The following is a 13427-nucleotide window of genomic DNA, read 5'->3' as shown; positions in this document are numbered from 1 at the left end:
TGTATAATGAATAATAGAAGAGTGAGTTGAAGCAGAGTATTAATCGGGTTGATACGTCCTTTTGAAACCTTTACAAAAAAAGGGGGGGGAGATGAATAGACGTATTTGAGACCTGTGTCTAATCAATAGCAGGACATCAAAACCCAAGGGAAATAGAAATGAATTAAGAAGTCAAGATTAAGAGATTAATAGATAATAGAACAGGTAAAAAAAGATTTAAAAAAAAGGGGGGGGGTTTGTCGGTGTTCTCCTGGAGTCTGTGTGCTTTTAATATGAAGTCTTTCTGTCTTCGTCCTGTTTTGGAAGCTCAGCTTGCTGTTTTCTGAGGCCCTCCGTTGGCGCCTACTTCTGTGCTGCTCCCAGCACCTGTCGGCAAGCTGATCGCGCCTCCTCCTAACACTGGGTCAGGTGCAGCTCTCCTCTGCTGTGGGCGGGCGGGTCGCTGCCCCTCCGGATGCCGCAGTCAGATGTTGCAGACTGGCCGGGTAGGAGGGCGGGTCGTGCCCCCTCTCAGCACCTCGGTCAGGGGCTGTGTTCCTGCCCGAAATGCGGGGGGCCGCTCTCGCTCTACCTGCGCCGCCGCCGGTAGCTCAGCTGCTCTGCGCGGTTGCGCGCTCCGCCCTGGTCGGCGCTCCGCAGGTGGGCTCGGGGAAGACCGAGGGACAGCCCTGTCCCTGCTCTGAGCCAGAACCCAGCTCCTTGTTTGTCTTTGTGGAGCAAGTTCTCTGAGGGACCAGGATGGAAGGATCCTATCTGCCTCGGGCTGCAGGCCAGTCTCAGTCTGGCCTTTGAGGCTGCTAAACCCTTCGGTGCGGATGTAGGTTTCGCCCCCGCCCCCACCTGAGTGCTCAGCGCGGAGGATATGGCGGCTGTGCCTGAGCCCCTCCTCTCTTCCCCCGAAAACTTTCCGCGGGTTTTCAGAGATGGGGGTGTGCACCCTTCCCCCGAGAGCACATCAACCTTGCTGTTTTATGGAGGGCCCAGTTTGTTCTGCCCTTTGCAGCCACAGCCACGGCGCGCAGCCCCTTGCGTTCCCCCGGGGCTGCCTCCGTGCAGCCTCCCCCGTCCTCCGCCCGGCTTGTGCAGCATGGCCCTGCCCACCGCTGCCAGCCCGCGACTCAGGCTGGGTGTCGGGGGGACACTCTGTGCCCGTTTAACTTAGTTCTTTTAGTCAAGGGCTGCTCTGTACAGATCCGAGCCTCGGAGGCTCCCCCTCCGTCCCACTGGCCTCTCAGTTGGAGAGGGGAGACCCAGCGAGCGAGCGCCAGTCCTCCTTTGCCGCTCCCTCACCGTGGGACCCATCCCGCGCTGCTTTGCCTTTTTTTCTTTCTTTTTTCCTTTTCTCCTACCAGATTTTTGGTGTCTTTATCTTTTGAAGAGGGCGATGTTCTGTCGGAGTTCCACAGGTGCTCTGGTTGGCTGAGTGGGTCTGTAGATGTGGGTCTTGGTGTATTTGTGGGAGAGGGTGACCTGCGAGCGTCCTTCTACTCCGCCAACTTCTGAATCCCCTCCTTATTCTTTTTTGTGAATTTTCTCATTTCCCTGCTACCCCATCATTGGCATCCAAATTCTATTTTAAATACTTGCCCCAGTTGATGGTACTAAGCTGTAGTCTTGTACCTTTTCATGAGAGGAAGCAACAAACATTATTATTCAATGTCAGCATTTATTTTTTAGCTTAAAGTTTGGCTTAGATTTAAGACATAGCTCTTGGAATCAAATAGACCTAGATGTGCATCCTGGCTCTGCCGATTAGTCAGTGTCTAACCCCAGCCTCTTGCTCCCTCCATTTCTTCATCTGTGACCTGGGGTAAATTCAGATATGAGGATTAAATGAAAATAATAGAGAGAGAGTGCCTGACAAAGTAAGTGGTAGTTTTTCTTATCTTTTTAAATTTGGCCGAATCTGGGTGAACCTTTTTGAAAATGAACTCTTATTCCATTAAAAAAAAAAGTTTTAAAATTGGTCATCTCCATACATATCCAAATGAGTGTTGTTAAATTGTTAGTCAAACCTTTTGATAATTGTCTCCAAAATCAGTTTAAACTCAAATAGCAGCAAAGTCTTTCTTGTATTTTTTTTTTAAGGAAAAAACACACAGCATAGCTGAGCCTTAACCTTATTTAGCCTTGATTTGAATGATTTTTAGCAGATCCACTCTTAGAAGCAGAAACATTTCCACCAATGAGTCTACTTCATAGTATTTTTCCCCTAGTAGCTAGTTGTTAAGGCCCTACTGTGTGCCAGAAGATGTGCTAGTTTCTGGGGACATATTGGTAAGCAGAAATGCACATGGTCCCTGCTGCTGTGGAAGTTGTAGTTACTGAGGGAGACAAGTGAGTCTATCACTGAAAATAAATGAAAAATTGCCATTATTAAAGTTGTTAGGAAGGAGACATACAGGTGCTGTGAAAGTATGTGCAAACTTCTTATGATCCGAAGTTGAATGTTGAATTTAGGAACAAAAAATTGGCCAGTGAGTTGAAGTAAAGAGATGTTATGGGCATATGGTTTGAAATGAGCTCAGACACAAGGTGAGCCTGCCCTCGGCATGGACCAGAACATGCCACAGTCTCCAGCACCACTCCAAAGAATGCATTTCATGGTTTGGAGCCTTCTTTAAAATAAGTGCCCATGATATATAACTTCTCAATATGATACTCTGGAAGGAACTACATAATTTAGGAATAATTTAATTATTTCATAATTTATTCATGCTCTATTGATAAACATTAAATTCACACACTTTTTCTTTTAGATACACCAAGCAGAGGCATCTGAGAAAATTGGCTGTAAAGTAGAATCTTTTCAGAGAGTGTCAGAGTGTTGATCTGCATTACCCGTAGTGAGAATTTGAATTTGAAGCCATTTGGCTGAATGGGGTAGCATAAGAAACACTGTTGGCAGGAGAATAGGTAGCCCACAAAGTAGCAGTGGAGGATGACCACAGGATGAGAGGTGTGAGCAGTGTGTTCCAGAGAGCAGGCAGGACTGTGCTTGGGATGGCCCATCTCAGAGCCAGCAGGCAGCCCCAATGTCCCATCTCTCCAAGGCATTCTAGGTTCACATAGACAAGAACCCAGCTTGGCACCGTGGCAGTGGGGTACCATTTCTCCTTGTCCTGTCCAGCTGAGCTAATGGGGCATCCTTTGGGGAAAATGTTGCCTCTCTGGTCTCTTTTAGGGCTTTGGAAGTTGGCTGGGAGGCTCTGTTCCCATGTAACATGTTAGGGCATGACTGAGCCTCGGGGGAAGAGCTGCCTGCCATTGGACTGTAGGTGATTTCTTGTTCTGAGCTGATAAATTTAAGATGAATTCCATTCATCTAAAGATTTTTAAGTTCATCTCTCTAGGCAAACCTAAATGAGTTTTAGTTAAATGAGGTACCAAAATAGGCAACTGAGCAAGGACTTGTCTTCCAAAAGCATTTGTGAGTCATGGTGCAGTTTCTAAAGGCATAGTGTTGTGCATGGTGGGCAGGTTCCCAGCCCTCCCCAAGAGTATTTGTGCTAGGTATTTACCCTAATGAGTCACAAGCCTTTCACTTTCACCTTCCCAGGAATGCCAATGGAACTAGGAATTTCCCTAGCTCTTCAATCGCTCTGTATTTGGAATTCCTCCCTCAGGGTGCAGCAAACTTGTTTCGACCTCAGGGACTTCTCAATTGCTTTTCTCTGCCTAGAACATTCTTCCCCTAAGAATCTGAATGACTGCTTCCTTCTCAATGGAAGGTCAGCTCCAGTGTGACCTCAGGGATACTTTCCCTAATATCTAGATAAAGTACCACTGCCTGCCACCATCATAGTCCTTCAGACCTGGGTTCATTGCTTGCTGACTTGTTCATATTCTGTTCCCCCCAACACAGACACAAGAATATAAGTTCTGTGAAAGCATGGATCTTGTCTCCCTTGTTTACATGTTCTTAAGCCTGGTAGAGAGTTAACTTCCCAACCTGCTTCATGTGATAGTAGGCAAAAAGTTTACCCCTTTGGACATAAAATTGGGATAACATCACCTGTGCTTTCTGCCTCATAGAAAAAATGAGGACCTGGAGTTAGGGTGCTGAAGATACTTTTTCTCCCAGAAAATTGTGATTAATTTTTTGATTCCATATATATATATATATTATATATATATATAGCAAATATCAATACCATTGATCCAACTACATAACCCCAAAAAACTTAGAACACATTTTGTGCTTCTCTTTGCTTTGTTTCCCACTAAACTACTCTTTAAACAATAGTAATCAGTTTGTCCAGATTCCATATCCTTAAGGTCCCTCCCTTCAGCGCCCTTCCTTCGCAGCCTTTTTATTGCCTTAAGTCTTTCCAGGACCACTGCTAATTGTCTTCCAACCAGTAGTTCAGTTTGTGTTCTTTCCCCTCTTCCACCTCCCAAATTTGTCATTCACAATGCAGGAAAATAATTGTTGTGGAAAGCAAATTCCACACCAATACTGCTTGTTTTAATAATCATGTAATGACTTGCTTTGCCACAGGATCATGTCCAAATGCCTTGGAAAGCCATGTAAGACAGTCTTTCTCTGTGTGCTTCTGCAACTCTCAAGCTTCACCTCTTGCCCCTCTGTCATTTCTAAATCATCAGTGCACACACCATGGACACAATGTGCACAGTCACATGCCATGCACTAGCCATCTCAAACTGTTTGCAGTGCAGAGAGGAAGGTACTAGGTTGCCAGATGGCTTCACTCCCCACTATTTGTGGTGTCCACCTTGCCTTGTCAAACACCTGCCCATCTTTCAAGAGTCAATTCAAATGTATCTATTCTGAAAGACCATTCCAGACACTTGTCCTCTGCCCACCACTTCCAAGAGCTTCTCATTTCTTTCTCTACACTGCCTCTGAGCCTTGTATTACATGTATTATAATACCCATGCCAGAGATCATCTCTGCCTCCTCCTCAGTGCTCCTTCATGGTCAAGTTATTTGATTCATCTCCTGAGCTTCCTGGGCCAGGCATTATACTTGGCATGTAAACAATATCCGGAAAAGAATGAAACAACCAAATTCAGTGTACTTATTATCTAGTAGAGGGCTTTGTTCAATAGCATACTTTTGACTGATATTTGAAAAATTGAAAGATCTCCTTGAATGTTAGAGGTAGGAAGAAGGGATATTGTATTTATGCTGTTAATAGATATCAGTTGAATGGCCAAAATATTTTGTCAAAGAGCTAGTGTTAACTGAACATTTACTGTGTTCAGAGTTCTGGATTTGGCCATTTGCAGGGGATTCTTGAAATAGCTTTTGGACATTTCTGAAATGACTCTGGCTTTATCATTTTATTCGGTCAAAACGTTAAATGGTCAGCAAAGGTTCTTGGCTTCCAGGCACTTTAGAACAAAGTGCCTGAATGTTTTTTCAACCATTACCCTCTAAAAGGAATTTGAAACACTGTGTCCTTTCCTCATCCATTTAAAAATAACTAAAATTTTTATCTTGACTTTAAATCATTATAAAAGATTGTGCTTCTGATATTATAAATACTGATTTACAAAAACCACTCTTTTTAATGTACACAATGGGAGCTAAATTAAATACCAAAGTGATTTTGTATCTACCGTGTCATCCATATAAAAAACACATAATAAACAAACTCTTCTAGAAAATCCAGGAATTTTACATAGTTGTTTCCCTTGTGGAACTCATTTCATTCCTCTCCTCCTATAAAATTTAATTCCCATATAACAATCTTATGTTTGATATCTTTTATTGACTACCTTACAAGTGCATTCTTAACTCACTATCATCCATGTACACAGCAAGATAAACCTCCATTTACCCACCCCTTTGCTCAGGACACCTGCTGGACGTTGGTTGAACATCTCTTACTTCAAGAGACAGAAAGGGTCCTCACAAAATTGGGAAAGAGGAAAAAGAAAAGTAGAAAAGGAAATCAGTGCAGGACCTGACTTTTGGTGAGGGAGCCAAAAAGGGGAAAACACTTTTACTGGGACACACACAGAGAGATCAGTTGGGATTAAAGGAGATCCAATGATGGTGAGAGGAGTGCACAGCAGATGCTTGGCTGACAGAACTGAAAGAAACCAGCACAAAATATCCCTGCAATCAATCCCAAGACCTTGACTTGAGCTGCTGATGCTGAGCTAGGAATGTCTGCTGAAGCTGAGGGAGAGGGCTGAGGCTGATGGCACAGACTGAGTCTCATGGGGTTGGAGTGTGTTGTTTTCTGTGATTGGTAGTGTCTACAGAACAGAACTGCCTGGGACATGAATTCAAAAAGCAACATTGCTGATGCACATAGTGTGGATTATCTAGGTATCTCATGGACATATTCACTATCTGTGAAGATACAGGGCCCAATTTGGCATTTTTGCAATAGAGGAAAAGCAGGGCTCTATCAGAACCATCATAATTTTGGTTTGAGGGACCCAGGGGAAGTTGGAGTTGAAATCAGAATCCATGGCCAAAGAATCTGCACATTTCATAGGCAAAACTGTGATTTTTATTGGGTCCAAGGCAGACAGTGTGGATACGCTCTGTGGTTGTCTTGGTGGTCCCATGCCACAAGGAAGAGAGAGCCAAGAGCAGAGATCTGGGTGCACAGAAGGGGAAGTTGAAGCCTTTCCATCAGCCTTGTCTACCACATGCAAATGTGACAATAGGGATGGCACTGACCTGGTACTGCACTGAGGACCCAGGTGGGGGACTGAAGGATCATTGCAGCAAGCCCTAATGCATGAGATCTTTGGATTTGTTTCCACTGGTGTCTCTGTGTAGAATTTGGACATTCCCATGGCAATTGAAAGGACAAAGAACTGTCATGAGTGTGTATTGGAGACATTCCAACACCACATACCACAGCCTGCACCCCAGAAATGGTTTGGAAGTCTCAATTCCAATACAAGGAGGAGCCCTAGCCACTCTCCAATCTGTGATAAACACCTAACCAAAATGAGGCTCTGCGAAACAACAAAAGTAGATTGTGTTTACCACAACAAAAACCACATCGGCAATCATAGAAATAACAGGCAATGCACACAAAAGAATGGCATGGCATCACACCATACCAAAAACAGATCTCACAGCAATATCATGGAAATGTGCACAGCCAACATAGGAAATCTTCCACTTACAAAAAGCCCTTCAAGTCTACAATAGATAACTGACAATCTTTAACCCATAAAAATTGAGAGATATAATAAAATGAAAAAGAAGAACCATTCCCAGACCCAACCTCCATCACACTTGGAAACTGAACAAAAAATAAATTAAAAAAAGAAGCATGTGAACACCCTTATCTACAGAAAAGACTGAAATAAAAGTTAGATTATGACTACTTCTTAAAAAAAGTTTTGGTTTTCTAAAATGTATGAATTTTCAAAGCCACATTTTATATTCTCCACCACCTTTTTCTTGTCAATGAGCCTGAGTTAGGTGTTCACTCAGTGACCAAGAAGATCTCAGGTGTTGTCAGCAGGACCTAAAGAAAGCCTCCTCCTACTTGCTTCATCAAAAGAAAATCGACCTATAGTTCCTGCCACTGAGCTGAGAAAACAGGCAGTGAAAAGACATTCAACATTGTTAATCATCAGAGAAATGCAAATTAAAACCACAGTGAGATATTACCTCGTGTCCATCAGGATGGCTATCATCAAAAAGACCACAAAAACACAAACATGTAACAACAATGTGGAGAAAAGAGAACCCATATATACTGTTGGTGTATAGTTTATACAGAGACTAGTGTGTGAGAGCTGAGTCCTGGAGGCCTGTGATTTATCCAGGACGTCAAGCTATTGCAGGCAGCATGTGGTGCTTGAAACCAGTTTTCAGCCCTGGCTTTCCATAGGCATCAGTCTCCCCAGGAGCTGAGTCCCCCAACATCACACACCCCCACCCAGAGATTCTGATACAATTGGCCCAGGCAACCAGATTTGAAAAGCTTCCCACTTGATTCAAAGTGTAGTCACATTGAGAGACACTGTGAGCAACTAGTTCACTCTGGGTTTAGTCAGTATAGTTTATATACCCAAACTAGGAACAGTAGGAACAATAGAAATGCAAACTATTACAACCACTATGGAAAGCAGGACGGTGGCTTCTCAAAAAACTAAAAATAGAACTAATATATGATCTAGCAATTCCGCTTCCTGGTATTCATCCAAAGAAAATGAAAATATTAACCTAAAAAGATATATGCACCCCAATGTTCATGGTAACCTTATTTACAATTGCCAAGATATGGAAGCAAACTAAGTGTCCGTCAACAGATGACTGGATAAAGAAGTTGTGGTATATATAAAATGGAATATTACTGAGCCATAAAAAAGAATGAATGTTGCCATCTGCAGCAATATAGATGGACTTGGGGAGTATTATGCTGAGTGAAATAAGTCAGACAGAAGAAACAAATACTGTAGAATATCACTTATATATGAACTCTGAAAAAGAAAACTAGTGAACGTAACAACAACAACAACAACAACAAAAACAGACTCACAGGTACTGAGAACAAACAAATGGGCATCCATGGAGACAGGGAAGAGGGGAGGGCAAGACTGGGGTAGGGGATTAAGAGGTACAAACTACTACGTATAAAATAAATAAGCTACAAGGATATGTTGTACTGCACAGGGAATATAGCTGATATCTTATAATAACTATAAATGGAGTATAACCTTTAAAAACTGCAACCTGAAACATATAATATTGTACATCAACCCTACCTCAGTTAGAAAAACGTCAAAGACCAGTTTGCCCCATATGACCCAGGTCCCTCCAGTTTTGCCTCCTTTTCCTATCTGTAGGGCTCAGTGTCATCATCTGTTAAATAAGGTACTCAGTCTAGAAGGCCAGCTCTACTTCAAGAATCCCGTAAATCTACTGAAAACAAACTAAATGATCAAATGAGAAAACTCAACCCCAGCATGAGCAATCCTTACTGCTGGCAGAAGTTTCATCTCCACCATGATGAAATGAAGACTAAATAGTGTGCACTTGTTCCTTGCTTTCATGAACAGGAAGACACAGCTAATGTTATGTGAGATTTAAGAAGTAGGGAAAACAAGAGACATACTGCACTAAACTTAATACTTTCATCTGCCTTTGCTTTCCCTTCCTTGCACATTTACTGGAGGTGAGATGTGTTTAATTAAGGTTATATACCAATGAAAACCAAATTATAATTTGCTTTTACCCATCAAATTTGTGTATATAGAAAATGTTTTCCAATAATAAAATAACATTTATTAACCATAAAATTTCAAATAATTTTAAAACACAAAGAGTAGAAAGTAAGAGTTATCCGTCTCTTGCCAAGATATATTTTATTTCCTTTAAGGAGTTTAACACATATCATTCAAAACCTTTTCTTATATATATATACATAAAGTATATTTTAAGTAAAATGAAATAATACTATGTGTAAATTTTACAACTTGCTTTTTCATTTGACAATATATACTGTAGACATCCTTTCATTTGAATTTACATTGCTTTACCTCATTCTTTTTAAAGGCTGAATAGTATTCTACTGTCCAGATGAATTAAACTGTATTAAGCCCTACCTACTGAGCCTGGTCCTCTCCTCCCTAAGGTTCAGGCCCCTGCATCTATGAAGGGGAGACATTGTCTTGGGGGAAGAGCAGGATGTGCAGACAGAGGTGAGCAGGCAGGGAAGCAGGGCCAGCTGACTGCCACTTTCTGCCCCTCCCCTCTGGCTTTCAGCAACACTTCCTTCATCCTACAGTTACATGAACTGCCTGTTTCTCCTTTCAAGTTTCAAAATTCCCTGCACTCAAAGAATTTTGGAGAAACATTACATGAGCATTTTCCGATTTTTCATTTCAGATTCCTCCTTCTCTCTGACAACAACACATCTGGCACTAATCTAAATACTCATGAAGCAAGACCAGCGATCTCACAGAAAGAAAGAGGGGAAGGACCCCCTTGATCTTTCAGTCAACATGGAGGGTTAAAATTGTCCAATTTAAAAATACAGCTGGGCAGATAAGAATAAGAGATACTAAAATATTTAAATCAAATACTTGTGGTTAACTGAGTCATATTGCCAAGCATTTTAGTCATCCTCACTCCAAGAAAAATATTTTATCAGGAATCTGGCCCTTAACAAATCCTATAAAACAGAAGTCAAATAGGACTGTCTGCAGAGTGACGGTAAGAGTCTATTATTCTCAGAATGCTGGGCCTTTAATTCCAGAATGAAATCCAAGCATGTTACCCAAGCAGCTTATACCTTACACAGGAGATGTTGGACAGCGATGGGACAGTTCTGTATTACTTTGTCAACAACATCTGAGATGGATTCCATAAAATCTGGGTTGGCAAACAGAATTTTATACAGATATAAAAGAAACGTTACACATTTCTCTCAGCAACTTTTTTAAAAAAGTAACTTTAACAAATACAGAATTCACTATGCCTTTAAAACTGTCACATTGGAATGAATGTGTCAAATTAATCCAAGTGACTCTGTGCATGGAGTGATGGTGACATGTCCCCTCAAGAGATGAAATGTGTGGGTTTAGAGAGGGAAAAAATCAAACAGTAACAAAGACAGACCAGCCCTGTGTTAGAATACACAGTGACTCACACTTTATATGAGATTGTAAAAAGCAAGTGCTCAGTGTATGTGACATGTAGTGAAAAATATTGTGAGTAGATATTGAACATGTGATGTATAGACACTAATGTCATGAAAAAGTTAGCCAGGATATAAGAAAAAACCTAGTCAGTGACTCATACTGTAAACCTGAGTTGGAAGACTGGAAGGGGGAATGGTGGTGGCTTCTAAGTGAAACAATCAATATGGTAACAATCATGTTATTGAGTAAAAAATCTTACATTCAATTCCATAAGTGAAATAAGCTAAAGTATAAGTAATTCAGTTACAAAATTCTGAAATATGCTTTAAAAATCATGGAAAGTGTTGCTCGAGGGAAGAAGAAGGCGCCATGCAGCTGTTCACTGGACATTGTTGGTTTATGTCTATTTTAACTGAAGACTATCAAGAGCGAATGAGTGCCGTGATATCAGGTACAGTCAGACATGCATTGTGTGCCATTTCCCTGAACAGTCATACACATCGAAGAACAGGCAGTGGTTTGTATTTACCTATTAAATGTAAACTGAATGAGGCAGAAAATTATACCAAAATAGAAGTAAAATCCAATTTACTTAAACCTTAAAATATTGCCTCTTAGTTACTGTTTTTGCAAAAGCAGTAATCATTCTTTGTGACTACTCATTAAACTGATGATATCTCTAATTCTTCTTCCCAAGGCTGTCCTCAAACAGAAGCTTTAACTTGCAGCAGGGAACACAGCAGGACCAGCTGTACTGGGTTAAAAGTTGGACTGAGGACGGATCGTCATGTGTGATGGGAAGGTTATATGTACGATATCGTACTCTTATACAGAGGCAAATTCCAATCAAGCCTCGAGATTAACTAGTTTTCATATCAGTAGGAGATGAATTTCAAATCCATTATCTTCTATTGTTCTTAAAGCTGCTTCCTAACCACTCTTGGTTTAACCAACCATTAACTGTTTAACAGATAGCCAGACCCAAAGTGGAGCACGATGAAACACCCAGTCAACGGCGTGGACCACGCAGGAGCCAGAGCAGCCACTGAAGCTGCAGCCTACACTCCCAAGGTCCTCCCTAAAAGGTGGCCACCTCACTCGGGAGCCCCACGGAGAGCCACCCTTGCACACACGAGGTGGCAGCATTGCTCCACACACGTCATTCTCTGCACAATCAGAAAGCAAATGTCTTATCTCTGGGTGAAAGAAAATTTCAGGGCCTGGGAACCTTTCCTAGCCAACATCGATAATGAACTTCTTCTGGCTGATGGCATTGTTCCCTGTGTGCTGTTTGATCCACTTCCGTGGATCCATGACATACTTGGCAAACTCCTTGACTATATTGGGGCAAATGTGACAGTACTTCTCCTGCAGACACACACACAGACACACAGAGATATCACCAGGCATTAGCCGCCACCCTTTCTGCCCTCCGGCAAACACCCAATAACTCCAGCACCACAAACCCCCGACATCAGTCCTGCCCACGGCCACAGCTCCAAGGGACACTTACTGGGCTCAGTGATGTCTAACAGCTATGCTCTGGCAATGTACTCTGCTTTCTTTCCAGCTCTGATGTTAGTCCCAGCGTCACTGTGTCACATGTTGCTGCCTACTATCTGAGATGATGTCTGACGGTGCCTATCAAGTCCCTAGTCTCCATCTCCTCTCTTCTTACTCCTTGTATGCCCCCACGTGGCACCTGCCCAGGCACTCGCTGCCACCCACTGGGACAAGCAGACCCGCATCGCAGCCCAACCCAGATCTGAAGGCAGCAGATCTGGCCCTGTGGTCACCACATCCGATTGGCAGGTGGTTAACCTGCTCTGTGGTCTGACACAGCACACTCAGTGGCTCCATGACATAGAGTTAGTGAGTGCCTAGGCACGTGGGATGCACAAGTGAATAAAACACACACAGACCCCTGCCCACTGGCCCATACACTGGCTGAGAGTCAGAGTAACCAGTGACGGTGATAAATAAGTAAATGGCACAGCACTTTGTAAGGTGCTGGGACCATGAACCAAAGGAAAGCCCGACTTTGACTGAATGGAGCTGCCACACATTGGGGCATGAGAACCCGCTCAGTGCCAGCCCCAGCCTGTGCTGTGCAAAGTGTTTCCTCAGCTGGTGATGCCTGACTGGGGGTCTCTGGGTTGATCATCCAGATCAACCTTAGAGCTAACCTCACAAGAACAGCGGTTGGCCCCTGGGTACCAGATTCTGAAAGTCAGCTTCCTGTGGGCCAAGTGGGCTTTGTTCAATGCCTGCACTTTGTCAGGCCCAAAGCTGGTGCTCAGGAGGACCTCTGAAGGCATTTTCACAATACTAAGTTCAAAATTTCTTAGAATCCCTGAAACGAAACCTAATACCACCCTTGGTATACTCTGCACAACTGTAAGACTGATGGGCCAGACTTGCTACACACCCCTGTGCTCACTGATAACTGAGTGAGTGGGTCACTCCATACAACCTCAAATCTACCAGGCTGAGGGCAGAAACAGTAAGTTGTCCTAAGACACCAGGTCAAAGTCTTGCAGCATCTCAGAGGCTTAACAGAAGGCAGGAAGTGCCTCCACAGAGTTGATGGTGTGCAGTGTGTAAGCCCCAAGACCTGGACCACCACTGCCCCCACCAACAGGATCCACACAACCTCAGGCCCACTCCTGCCCACAGGGGCAACAAGACACAGGGCAACTCTGACCCACTCCCACAGAGAGAAGTGGGGCAAGAACTAACTGACAGCAGGGTTGGGGCGGCTGACCTGCAGGGAACACAAGGAGCTCTTCCACTTCCTGACCTTCATGGCTGAGTGATACATTGTCACCGACCAA

General features: G+C 43.1%; 1 long non-coding RNA gene across 1 annotated transcript in view; it reads left to right on the top strand.

Moving 5' to 3' along the window:
• LOC141576753 (uncharacterized) overlaps nt 1–11861 on the top strand; it is a 35838-nt gene extending 23977 nt beyond the window's left edge. The window contains exon 2 of the long non-coding RNA XR_012505177.1: nt 9839–11861. This is a non-coding gene — a long non-coding RNA (uncharacterized LOC141576753). The remainder of the gene's footprint in view (nt 1–9838) is intronic.
• Nucleotides 11862–13427: the final 1566 nt, after the last annotated feature.

This window comes from Camelus bactrianus, unplaced genomic scaffold (genome assembly GCF_048773025.1).
Source record: "Camelus bactrianus isolate YW-2024 breed Bactrian camel unplaced genomic scaffold, ASM4877302v1 HiC_scaffold_28, whole genome shotgun sequence".
Taxonomy (NCBI): Eukaryota; Metazoa; Chordata; class Mammalia; order Artiodactyla; family Camelidae; genus Camelus; species Camelus bactrianus.
The sequence above is the reverse complement of the archived record's forward strand: the minus strand, read 5'-3'. Positions and strand labels throughout refer to the sequence as shown.